Source organism: Anas platyrhynchos, chromosome 4 (genome assembly GCF_047663525.1).
Source record: "Anas platyrhynchos isolate ZD024472 breed Pekin duck chromosome 4, IASCAAS_PekinDuck_T2T, whole genome shotgun sequence".
Classification (NCBI taxonomy): Eukaryota; Metazoa; Chordata; class Aves; order Anseriformes; family Anatidae; genus Anas; species Anas platyrhynchos.
Genome location: NC_092590.1, coordinates 10,860,967 through 10,870,414, shown reverse-complemented (window position 1 = coordinate 10,870,414; position 9,448 = coordinate 10,860,967). Strand labels below are relative to the sequence as shown.

Sequence of the window (9,448 nt, the reverse complement as noted above, 5' to 3'; positions counted from 1 at the left end):
AGCACAGAAAATCACGGCTGGCAGACACGTGTCTCTGTCTGGCACAAAACAGGCTCTCCGCAGTAATTCAGAGTGCCAGGAATCGTGCCTAGCTCCACAGACATGCCTGCATGGGGGCAAGGGCTGCCAGGGCACTGCATCCCTTAAGGACAGCTCCCGTCAGCTCCCGCCCTCCTGGGGACATTGGTCTTTGCATCCCTAAGCCCCTCAGGCAGTTTAAAGCACTGCGAGGCACACTGGGGCATGCTGTCCTCCAGCCAAATGTCTACCGCTTGGTGGGCCACTGAGCATTTTGGGTTTTAGCTGAGGTCATGCTTGCACATAGTGGCCTTAAAGATGTGTCGTCTTCCCTTGGTGTCTGAAACTAGAGGCAGGCCGACATCCAGCATTTGTGTGTCAGTGACAACCATAAAGCCAGTTTACTAAAGGGCTATGTTTTTGGGAGAACAATCGTGTTTGTTCCTATCCTCAGAAAATAATATCTCTAAATACAGAATCCTTAGAGATGGTGTCCTCTTAAAGAGAAGACATAGGTGAAAGTGACTCATTTAAAAACTGAAAGGTCTTGACATTTTGCTGATGTTTTGCTTTTTGTTCCACTATTTCAGCTGTCCCAGTCCCATTCCACTGCCAGTTAGAAGTGTATTTCTAACCACAACTACAGGGGTTGCAGCAGCTATATTTTCCCTACCCCTTGGCCCTTGATTAAATAAATTAGGAGTCCGGAGAAATTTATTCCAACCGCTGTGGAAGAAAAACATTGCTTTGCTGTGTGCAAATAGCAGGGTTCAGGTTCTCACAAAATGAGACCTACCACAGCTCAGATTTTTGATGGTTTCACAGGAGATCAAAAGATGCCAAGGTTCCACCCCTAATTTACCCCTAATTTACAAGGAGGGTCTAAAAATTAAATGGAACGATTTTTAGAAATAAGATCCTCACACAGTACAGTGAGGCCCGTATTTTAGACGGCTGGTCATGATTAAAAATGACACCCAATCACATGAACAGTAGAAACACAGCAGGAGGAGAGGGATAACGCTATGTTTGAGCTCTCACTTGGTTCCGTGGTAAAAGTCTGTAGCAGTGCAGAATTCCTGCGAGCCTCCAGAGAGAGACATTTCATTTTCCTTTTGAAATGCTCCTGTCACGGGAAGTCTGGTATGGGATCTGCACGCATCCATTCTGCTTTACCTGCTAGACTTTGTTAGCAAGTAGGGTGTTTTCAGGCTTTGAGACTGAGTTCATTCATGCATGTTCATGCAGCATCCCTTTTCTCAGGAACCTAGAAGTGGAGCTACAACTAGAGGAACGGAGGGTTTGTAGTTATAGTGGTTAGAATGCTTTCAGTTCCTCCTAGAAATCTACCTTTGAAAGCTCTCTTCCTTGAAATCACTTTCCAGAACTAGGACGGTATTGCTCCTCTCATGACAGAGTAAGACATTAGTGTTAAGAAAAGAGCAGGTTAAGGAAGGTGATAGAGGGACTGAGCTGCACTTTACTCATCACCAAGACTTAGAGACAGGTATTTAAGGAAGGTGTTGGGAATAGGTGAGAAAAACAGCTGTTTAGCTGTTGCTAAGTAATGTGAGGTTGGAAATAAATACTCCAGATGCTGCAGCTAGGCTTGCATTCCCATGTCCAAGCAGGTGAGTTCCCTGTACATGCAGCGAGGCTATACGAGCCACTCTTTTCAACGTGCAGGTTGACCTCAGGGAATTCAGTACATTTGTAAGGCAGAATTTTCCTCTGTGAAGTCATGCTGGTCCTACCAAGTCAATCATACTTACCCAGGCGTCCAGCTGTCAGGCCCCCTATCTTCCATGCAACTCTTTTTAAAAGTTGACATTGTATTTGCCATCCTGCATACAACGGGTATCATTATATTTTTCAAAGTGTAGTTTCACACACCTGCTAGTAACTTCCCTCTGGTCCTAATGGTTTCGGTACTGTCCATTTCATCAGATTTATCCACTCTGTCTTCAAAATCCCTTCCATTTCCAGGAAGGTGAAACTACTGGTGAGTTTCTCACCAAGGTTTCCAGTTTCCTCCTGGTGAAAACTGACTCAAATAGTTTATAAACTTCTCCGCAATGGCATGTTTTCTTTGAGTACTCCTGTTAATACCATGGTTATCGATTCATACAGCAGAATTCTGGAAGGCTTCCTGCTTCTAATGACCAATGACCGAAGAAAGATTTATTAGTAGTATTGATTCCTTTTGGAAGGAGCCAATCTTACTGTTTTCTTACATCTAATCTGCAGGAATCTATGTTTCCTTCTACTTTTTTTTTTTTTTTAATTTCTTGGAGTATTACTGAACGTTTTAAAAAGATGTCTCCTTGTGTCTAACAACCTTCCTTATCCTGCTGTTTACCTATGCTGTCTCCCTTTTGTGCGTTCTCAACCCTTCCTTAATAATCCAAGCGTGTACAGACCTTTTGTTTCCAACACGTGTATTTCATATCTAGACATAACATTTGTACAATCTACATACAAGCAATGAGTTCTCCTGTACCTGTTGAACCTTCTTCCCTTGCTGAACAAGCCACTTTTCCTTGGCATTTCACTATTAGTGAAACTGACCCAACATTGGGTTAGTTAACTACAGAACAACTCAGTCATTTTTTGTACTCTTCTATCATCTCCCTCTTCAGGCCTGATGTTAACCTCTGCAGATACAATTTCATTGCTAATAATGAGTTTGTTAATTGGATTGATCGAAAGAGCTGCTTTTCCAAACCCAAACTGTTTTTTACAGGGAGGTGGACTTCCTGTCACTCCAATATCTTGACACCAGACCAAAAAAAATTGCCTGGCTCTAACTCCCATGAGGGCAGTGGTACTTTGAGACTGTTTCTGGAAGAATGTTTTCAGAAGTTCAAGTAAATCCAAGTCGACAGAGACACTGTGCCAGCAGAAAAGTACCAGGAAGGGCTTAAAGTACTCAGGCAAATGCCTTGGCTTTAGAACTAAGGATTTTTTTTATGGGACTCCAGACAGAGGGCGTGTATGTGAATGTTTTAATAAAAAAATATCTATCACTGGCAAAATCAGTACAAAGTCCTGAAGAGGGGCCATGGTCTCCAAGTCAAGGTTAGTTTAGGGTATAGCATTTGATACCTAAGAAGTGGTTTAGGGCATCGTATTTTATTGCTGTTTCTTTATTACTTAGAGAAGCAATAAAGCTGTCTGCCCCTACATTTCTTTGTGGACCACTGAATAGTCATCATTTTTCACCAAAATGTTTTGGCACAGTAAGTTTTCTGCTGCATTCTTTCCACCATTGAATTCACGTTAGTGTTATGATTTGGTTTCATTTAATCAAGGGAGAGGGCTCAATGAAGTAGTGTGTTATCTGCCACCTGGTGTCTCTAAATAAAAACACAACAAAAATACGTTGACGTTCTTAATCTTTTATAATACTGTTTTAAAAATAAATACTGAACAGAAATTTCACAAGAAAATAACTCGGGCATGTGTTCCTAGTGATAAAACAGAAATCTAGTACAAAAATAATTCTTCATATGATGTAGAATGTTAACTCACGGTGGCAAAAGAACATCATCTATTAAATTTGTACATTTAGAAGGTATGTCAGTACATTCAGAAGCATTACTTTCTTGCCTTGTGCCATGCTCTTGATTTTATATGCTTTATAATGTTTGGTTCCTAGTAATTGTTTACAGACTGTTTAATGTGAATATGGTAATTAATGAGCCTTCCTATATATTTGCCTAATATGCTGCCAGATAGATCTGATATTCCATTTTACTTGTTTGGCAACCATGCACATGCTTTGACTGCCTCTGTTTTAATCCTGCCTTTAAGCCTCTTAACATAGATAAAGATAATCCATCCCGAATCCTCTTCTTTGCTGATCATTCTCTCTTCAGCTTCTTTTGTGTTTGTGTTTTCATCCTCAATGAACCAAGTGTACAGAACTATGCTTTAGAGCCTTAAGTATCATTTTACTGGAAAGAAATGTTAATGTGTGGTAACCACCAAATGATACTGATGTTATATTGCATGTGGCTGTGTTCATTTTTCTTATGAGAATGCAGCATTAACCACATAAAGCCCCCTAAAAGACAGGTAGGCATACTAACAGTTTTGAATAAGATGGATAAATAAAGTACAACTGAGTTCAGAACATGGCCAAGCAAACAAGTAAGCACATGTGATTTGGTACATATTTTTCTTTGATTTGTTGAGTTAAAGAGGTGCAATGCCTCTAAAGATGACATCAGAAGTTATCCAGCAATGATCAGCAATGAGAGGATTATGAATTACAGTAATCTTTTCTTTAAATTCATTGACATAGGAATCCTCAAGATCCTCAAAGTGGCATGGCTACCTTGCGCAGTGACATCGTCTTCAAGCTAAAAGGAAAATCAACATACAAGGCAAAGAGGTATCATAGTTACATCCACAAAATCATACCTTTTGACGTTGCTTTAGGAAACAAAAGAATGGTCTGAAGTAAAGAAGTGTTAAACGCCTCTGCTTCAGTAATCCTTGCGCACTTCAGAGCTCCATCAGTTTTCAGTGTGAATTTAAGTAGCCGTTAGGAACTTCTGTTTCATTCTGCAAAGCATGGCATCAAAGTCAGAGGCATGCAAGCCTAAGTTCTAATTAACTTTCACATCTGTACCTCACTGATTTGAGTGGAAATGTATCGGATCACTCACATCACTAATCTCATCATTTTAGTTTGTTTTTGAAACCTAAAAATAGAAAAAAAAATGTAATGTCTCATAAGCATTGTCGATGCTATCTAAAGTGGAAAGAAAATATTGTTAGTATTTTACTGCTGCTAAGTCTGTTTTCTTATGACCTTGACTTCAGTGACAAAAGCTGAAGTATGAAATCCACATTGCCATCAGTGTAAGATTCCTGTTGAATTCACTGGACCAGAACTTCACAACAGGACCATATTACAGAATAAAAGTCTTTCTCACCTCAAGAAACATCTGTGGATTCTTCCAAATATCATCAGCGATGGACTTGTTCTCTTTAAAACCTTTATCTTGGTGCTTAAATAGGAATGTTTTTTATAAAGTATCATTTTATTAAAAAAGATGCAGCGTGTTTTCCTTTGTTCTTGTTATATGAGAAACAACAGGTTTCATATACATACACTGAAAGATGCTAAGATTACTGGATACCAGAAAAGTGGTCTTGAATTCAGAGAAAACCATTCTGAAATCACAGCAGAAATTTTGCTTCCCTATATGAACACTGCAGAAGGCAGCGTTTACTTATGCAAACATAATGAAACTGAAGGATGTGCAGGATCTTCCTTTCAACCACAACTAGAGAAGACGCTCTTGGAACTGCCTCTGAATACACCTGCTCCATTACGAATTGTGGTTGCAATGGGCCTTTCAGTAATTTAATTTGCATTTCCCCTAATGGAAAGAACAAGATTGATTCAGGAGCTTACAACGAATTGCAGCATCTTTTGGCCCACAGAATCAGGCAGGCTTTGAAATCCCACATCATTTTTATTTAAAAAGGAAAAATGGAGACATATTTCTTTAATGCAACTGTTAATTTACGAAGAATGTTTATAGTCTTTTTTTTTTTTGTGGTCATCTTTCAAGTATTTGTCGTTGCGTGCACTTGTGACGGTTTTGCTATTTCTCTTTCTTACATGCACATATGGATACACGGAGCTGTTGCATTTGGTATGGGAATCCCACTAAGTGCCCATGCCATCTGGCCAAGCCATAGTTCATATTTGCATGTGCTCTAGTGCCTGGGTGGTATTTTTTTCATTGTTTCAGCTATCACTAAACAAAGAGTCATTTAATTGGGTCTTCAATGAGCCTAAACAGAAGACTGCTGCTATGCCCAAGAGCTTCAGTGGGAAAGCACAATTACCCACCCCCTACTACCACAACGGACATAAGCAAAGTGACAAGGGGATCCATGAGCTAAGGCACTCTCTTAATTAAATAATGTCAAATTCAGTGGTCATTTTCTTCCTAACCAGCAGCTGTCTCAGTTGCCAGCTGCGCCTCCTTTTTTTGCAGCGACTGTGTGACCCATGAGACACTGCTGACCTCTCCTCCTGCCCTCGTTTGCTAACCTCACTCACCCAGCCCTGCATCACTTTGGAGGAGTTCCGAGGGCAGCAGGAATACAGCGTGGACATAAATCAAGGATCACAAACGGGCTACACAATTCCCAACTCACACGCACCTCTTGTGTGTGTTTGTGTGTGACACCAGGGGACAGGCGGCTAGAAGGTGACGTGAAAAGCCTGACAGAGAAAAAAGTACTCAAGTAAGGTCACAGCAAAGGTCAGTGGAATTGCCTGGTGAGAGTAAGCAAACCACCAGATAATGGGAGATGGCAGTGGATGGGCCTCCAGGAGGTGTGAATCAGTTCACTTATCAAATCAGAAAATCAAGGCCAAACTGGGAAATCAAAAGCACTGAAACACCACATACGCCATATAATTTTCATACGGGGAAAATAAGATAGGGCTGTTTAAAAAGCCCTAAAGTCACAACAAAAAAAAATCTTAGGCCAAATCTTTCAGAATTTGCTATTCAAGGTTGATCCACAAACGTGGTTTGTGTTATCTCCAAACACTGAGGAGAACAAACAAGTAACTTCATCAATTCCTCAATGAGGGAACTCACTGTTCTAACTACATACGTTTTAAAAAATATTTTATTAGCTTATGCATCATTGGCTTCTCCAAGTAAGCAGTGAAACATTATGCTTTTATTTTGAGCTTCAGAAATGCAGGAAATAAATGAAACGAAGTAGCAGAAGGAACCCTGCCTACTAGCTAGAAAGGGGGTCCTCTTTTATGTCCCTAACCTGCATCATTGTCAACCGCTACAAAATCCAGTGATGTGATCCCAGTAAGGGTACTGAGAGAGATAATTTATTCCCATTTGTGAAGTTACACTCAGACATGAAATTAAATGTGATTTAAATACTCATAAAATGTAGTGAAGTATGCAAAATTACTAATGATGATTATACTGAAATCTCATCAAGAAGCAAAAGATGGCATTTGAGCGGAGTACACTGGACTAGATCAACCAGAGCGCTTCAGGTTTTTTATACCATACCAGTGACTCACAGTACTTGTAAACCCTGCTCAGCCAGGTAAATGATGCCTACAGCTCCTCAGGGTTCTTTACAAGGCATGAAGTGGCAACTCAGGTGTACAAAGGCATCTGTCCTACGTTGCTTGGTAGCTCGATTCACTGGTTACTTACCAAAGGAGCACTGATTTTTCATGGGCTGCACTCAATGCAATACCTGCTAGCAACATTTATCATGTAAGAGTGATTGTGCCCAATCAATAACATTCTGCTTTAAAAAGGTTAAGCCAAGACTTTAATAATGGTTTGGACTTGGAATGTGTGAAGTCGGGTTGTGAATAAGTCCTTTAAAGATACTTCATGACGTTGGTTGCCTATCTTTGGAATCTGGACCTAAATGCTGGCACAACATGAGCTGCATAAATCAATACATGGCTATTTTTACCTGTTGAAGAAAATAAGAGTTGTAATCTTTGTATTTTAAAAGCTTCCTAGGAACACTTGCTAATTCACTCTCACGCCATTCTCTTTCTACAAAAAAAATAGGCTGATAAAAATATTATTGATGCTAGAGAAATGAAGGCAAGGATTGTCAGAAGAATTCACAAAGACGAGTGCCCACCTGTGATTAAAATTGAGTAACAGGATGGTATCAAATTCCTTTGGTAGTTTGACACTTTGTGTGACTTGCTAGTGCGAGTGTTTATCACACAACAAACCAGGATTAAATCCTGTCTTATCTGTCACTTGGTCTTGTAATCAGCTGGACTACTTAGTCCATTTTTACCTATTGACATAAGACAGCGAGGACATCTGTGTGAATACAGTTACTATGATAAACTGATCAGATATATGGTTTTTTGTTGTTGTTGTTCTGGATTTAGTAAATGGAAATTTTCACTTAACCTCTATGCCTAGGCTTTTATATTATTATTATTATTATTATTATTATTATTATTATTATTATTATTATTATTATTATTATTAAAAAACAGTTCCAGAACACCAAAGGGAACAGAACACAGTAAAATTGTAGAAAATCTTGAAATTCTAGCTTGGATTTTGATTTGCACTGTCTGGGAAGTTATCTGGATGCCAGGAAATGGGAATATTTTGTGTACCAAGATCAGGAAATAAATCAGTGCCGTTTCATTGAACTCAGTGAAGTTGAAGCAGGCTTCATTACACCACAAGAGCATCTGATCCTGCAGTTTTGACTGAAATAACAGGCTGTGCCTGCCAGCTAGTGGGAAGACAATAGAGATTTGAACAAGGAGTGGGATCCCAGCACTAATGGCTGTATCTAGCAAACATGTGCTCTGAAGTCTTTTGCAGTGATTCTCCTACACAACAGACATCTCGCTGTGTTCATTATAAAAAGCAACTTCCTCTTGACATACAAACCAGTAAAAAGCGTCTCGCATTGATGTTGGAGATATTTTAGTACATACAGAGAATAGTTTTGACATTGACATTCAGAGAACATAAACACGATTAGCTCTATAGGCACAGGTGGTATCTTTTTTGAGATCAACTCATGTAAATGGGAGAATGGATGGGACTAATACATAATAACATGTGCTTTAGTCAAAGATTTTATGTGATATAAAGAGATCACTTATCTTTAATCTTTCTCTTTCTAGGAAGAAAACTGGCATTCTTCTGGTAATACCGCTGCGACTCTGCAGCCTATTTTTCTAATTTTAGTTACTGCCCTGCTGACTAGTGAATGCGACAGCTTTGTCTCTCCGAATGAGGGCTACGAACACAAGGAATTATTATAGGCTACGGAGTCTGACAGACTAAAATCCCATGCCGTCATAAGAAATTTAATAAGGTGTGACCAAAGAAACAAATTGAAAATACAGCCTCACTGGTGTGAAAAACAAGGTATAAGGACCAGGAGCCTCCTTTGGAAGAAGAGCTGGAAACATGCAGTTGACTCGAGCGCAGGTTTCAAGCCAAGCTATTAAAATGTCCAGCACAAACATCTTTGGATCCTGATGAGTAAGGAATGGCAACACCAGCACTTATCATAAATGATCTTTGTGAATTAATTGTGGGGATGTGGGCGCCTGGTTTCTGCTCTTACCTCTGCCACCGCTTTGCTGGGTGGTTTTGCCACTGAGTCGCCCGTCGCTGCGGTTCCACAAGCCCACCTGCAAGACACGGAGGGGCAGCACCTCCACACCCCGACACTTATTTTTCATTTTTTGTTAATTTGGGGGGCACCTGGCCGCCTGCACGGCGGGACCCCGGCGGGCTAACCCCGCCACCTCAGGGCTGCCCGCTGCGGCCGCTCCCTCCCCGCGCCGCCATGAGGCGACCCGGGAGGAGAAGTGAGGGAAGAAAAGAAAGGAAAGGAAGGGAAAGGAAGG

General features: G+C 40.4%; 1 long non-coding RNA gene across 2 annotated transcripts; it reads right to left on the bottom strand.

The window, feature by feature from the left end:
* Positions 1-530: 530 nt before the first annotated feature.
* On the bottom strand, positions 531-9,441 carry LOC101794146 (uncharacterized). Of its 2 annotated transcripts, none has more exons than XR_011808862.1 (3): positions 9,163-9,441; positions 4,444-4,587; positions 531-1,303 (listed from the first exon to the last, which is right to left on the bottom strand). It is a non-coding gene; the product is annotated as an uncharacterized lncRNA (long non-coding RNA). The 2 variants fall into 2 exon arrangements; XR_005265790.2 differs by lacking the exon at positions 531-1,303 and adding an exon at positions 1,863-3,374 and having other exon boundaries at positions 9,163-9,440.
* Between the last annotated feature and the right edge of the window lie 7 nt (positions 9,442-9,448).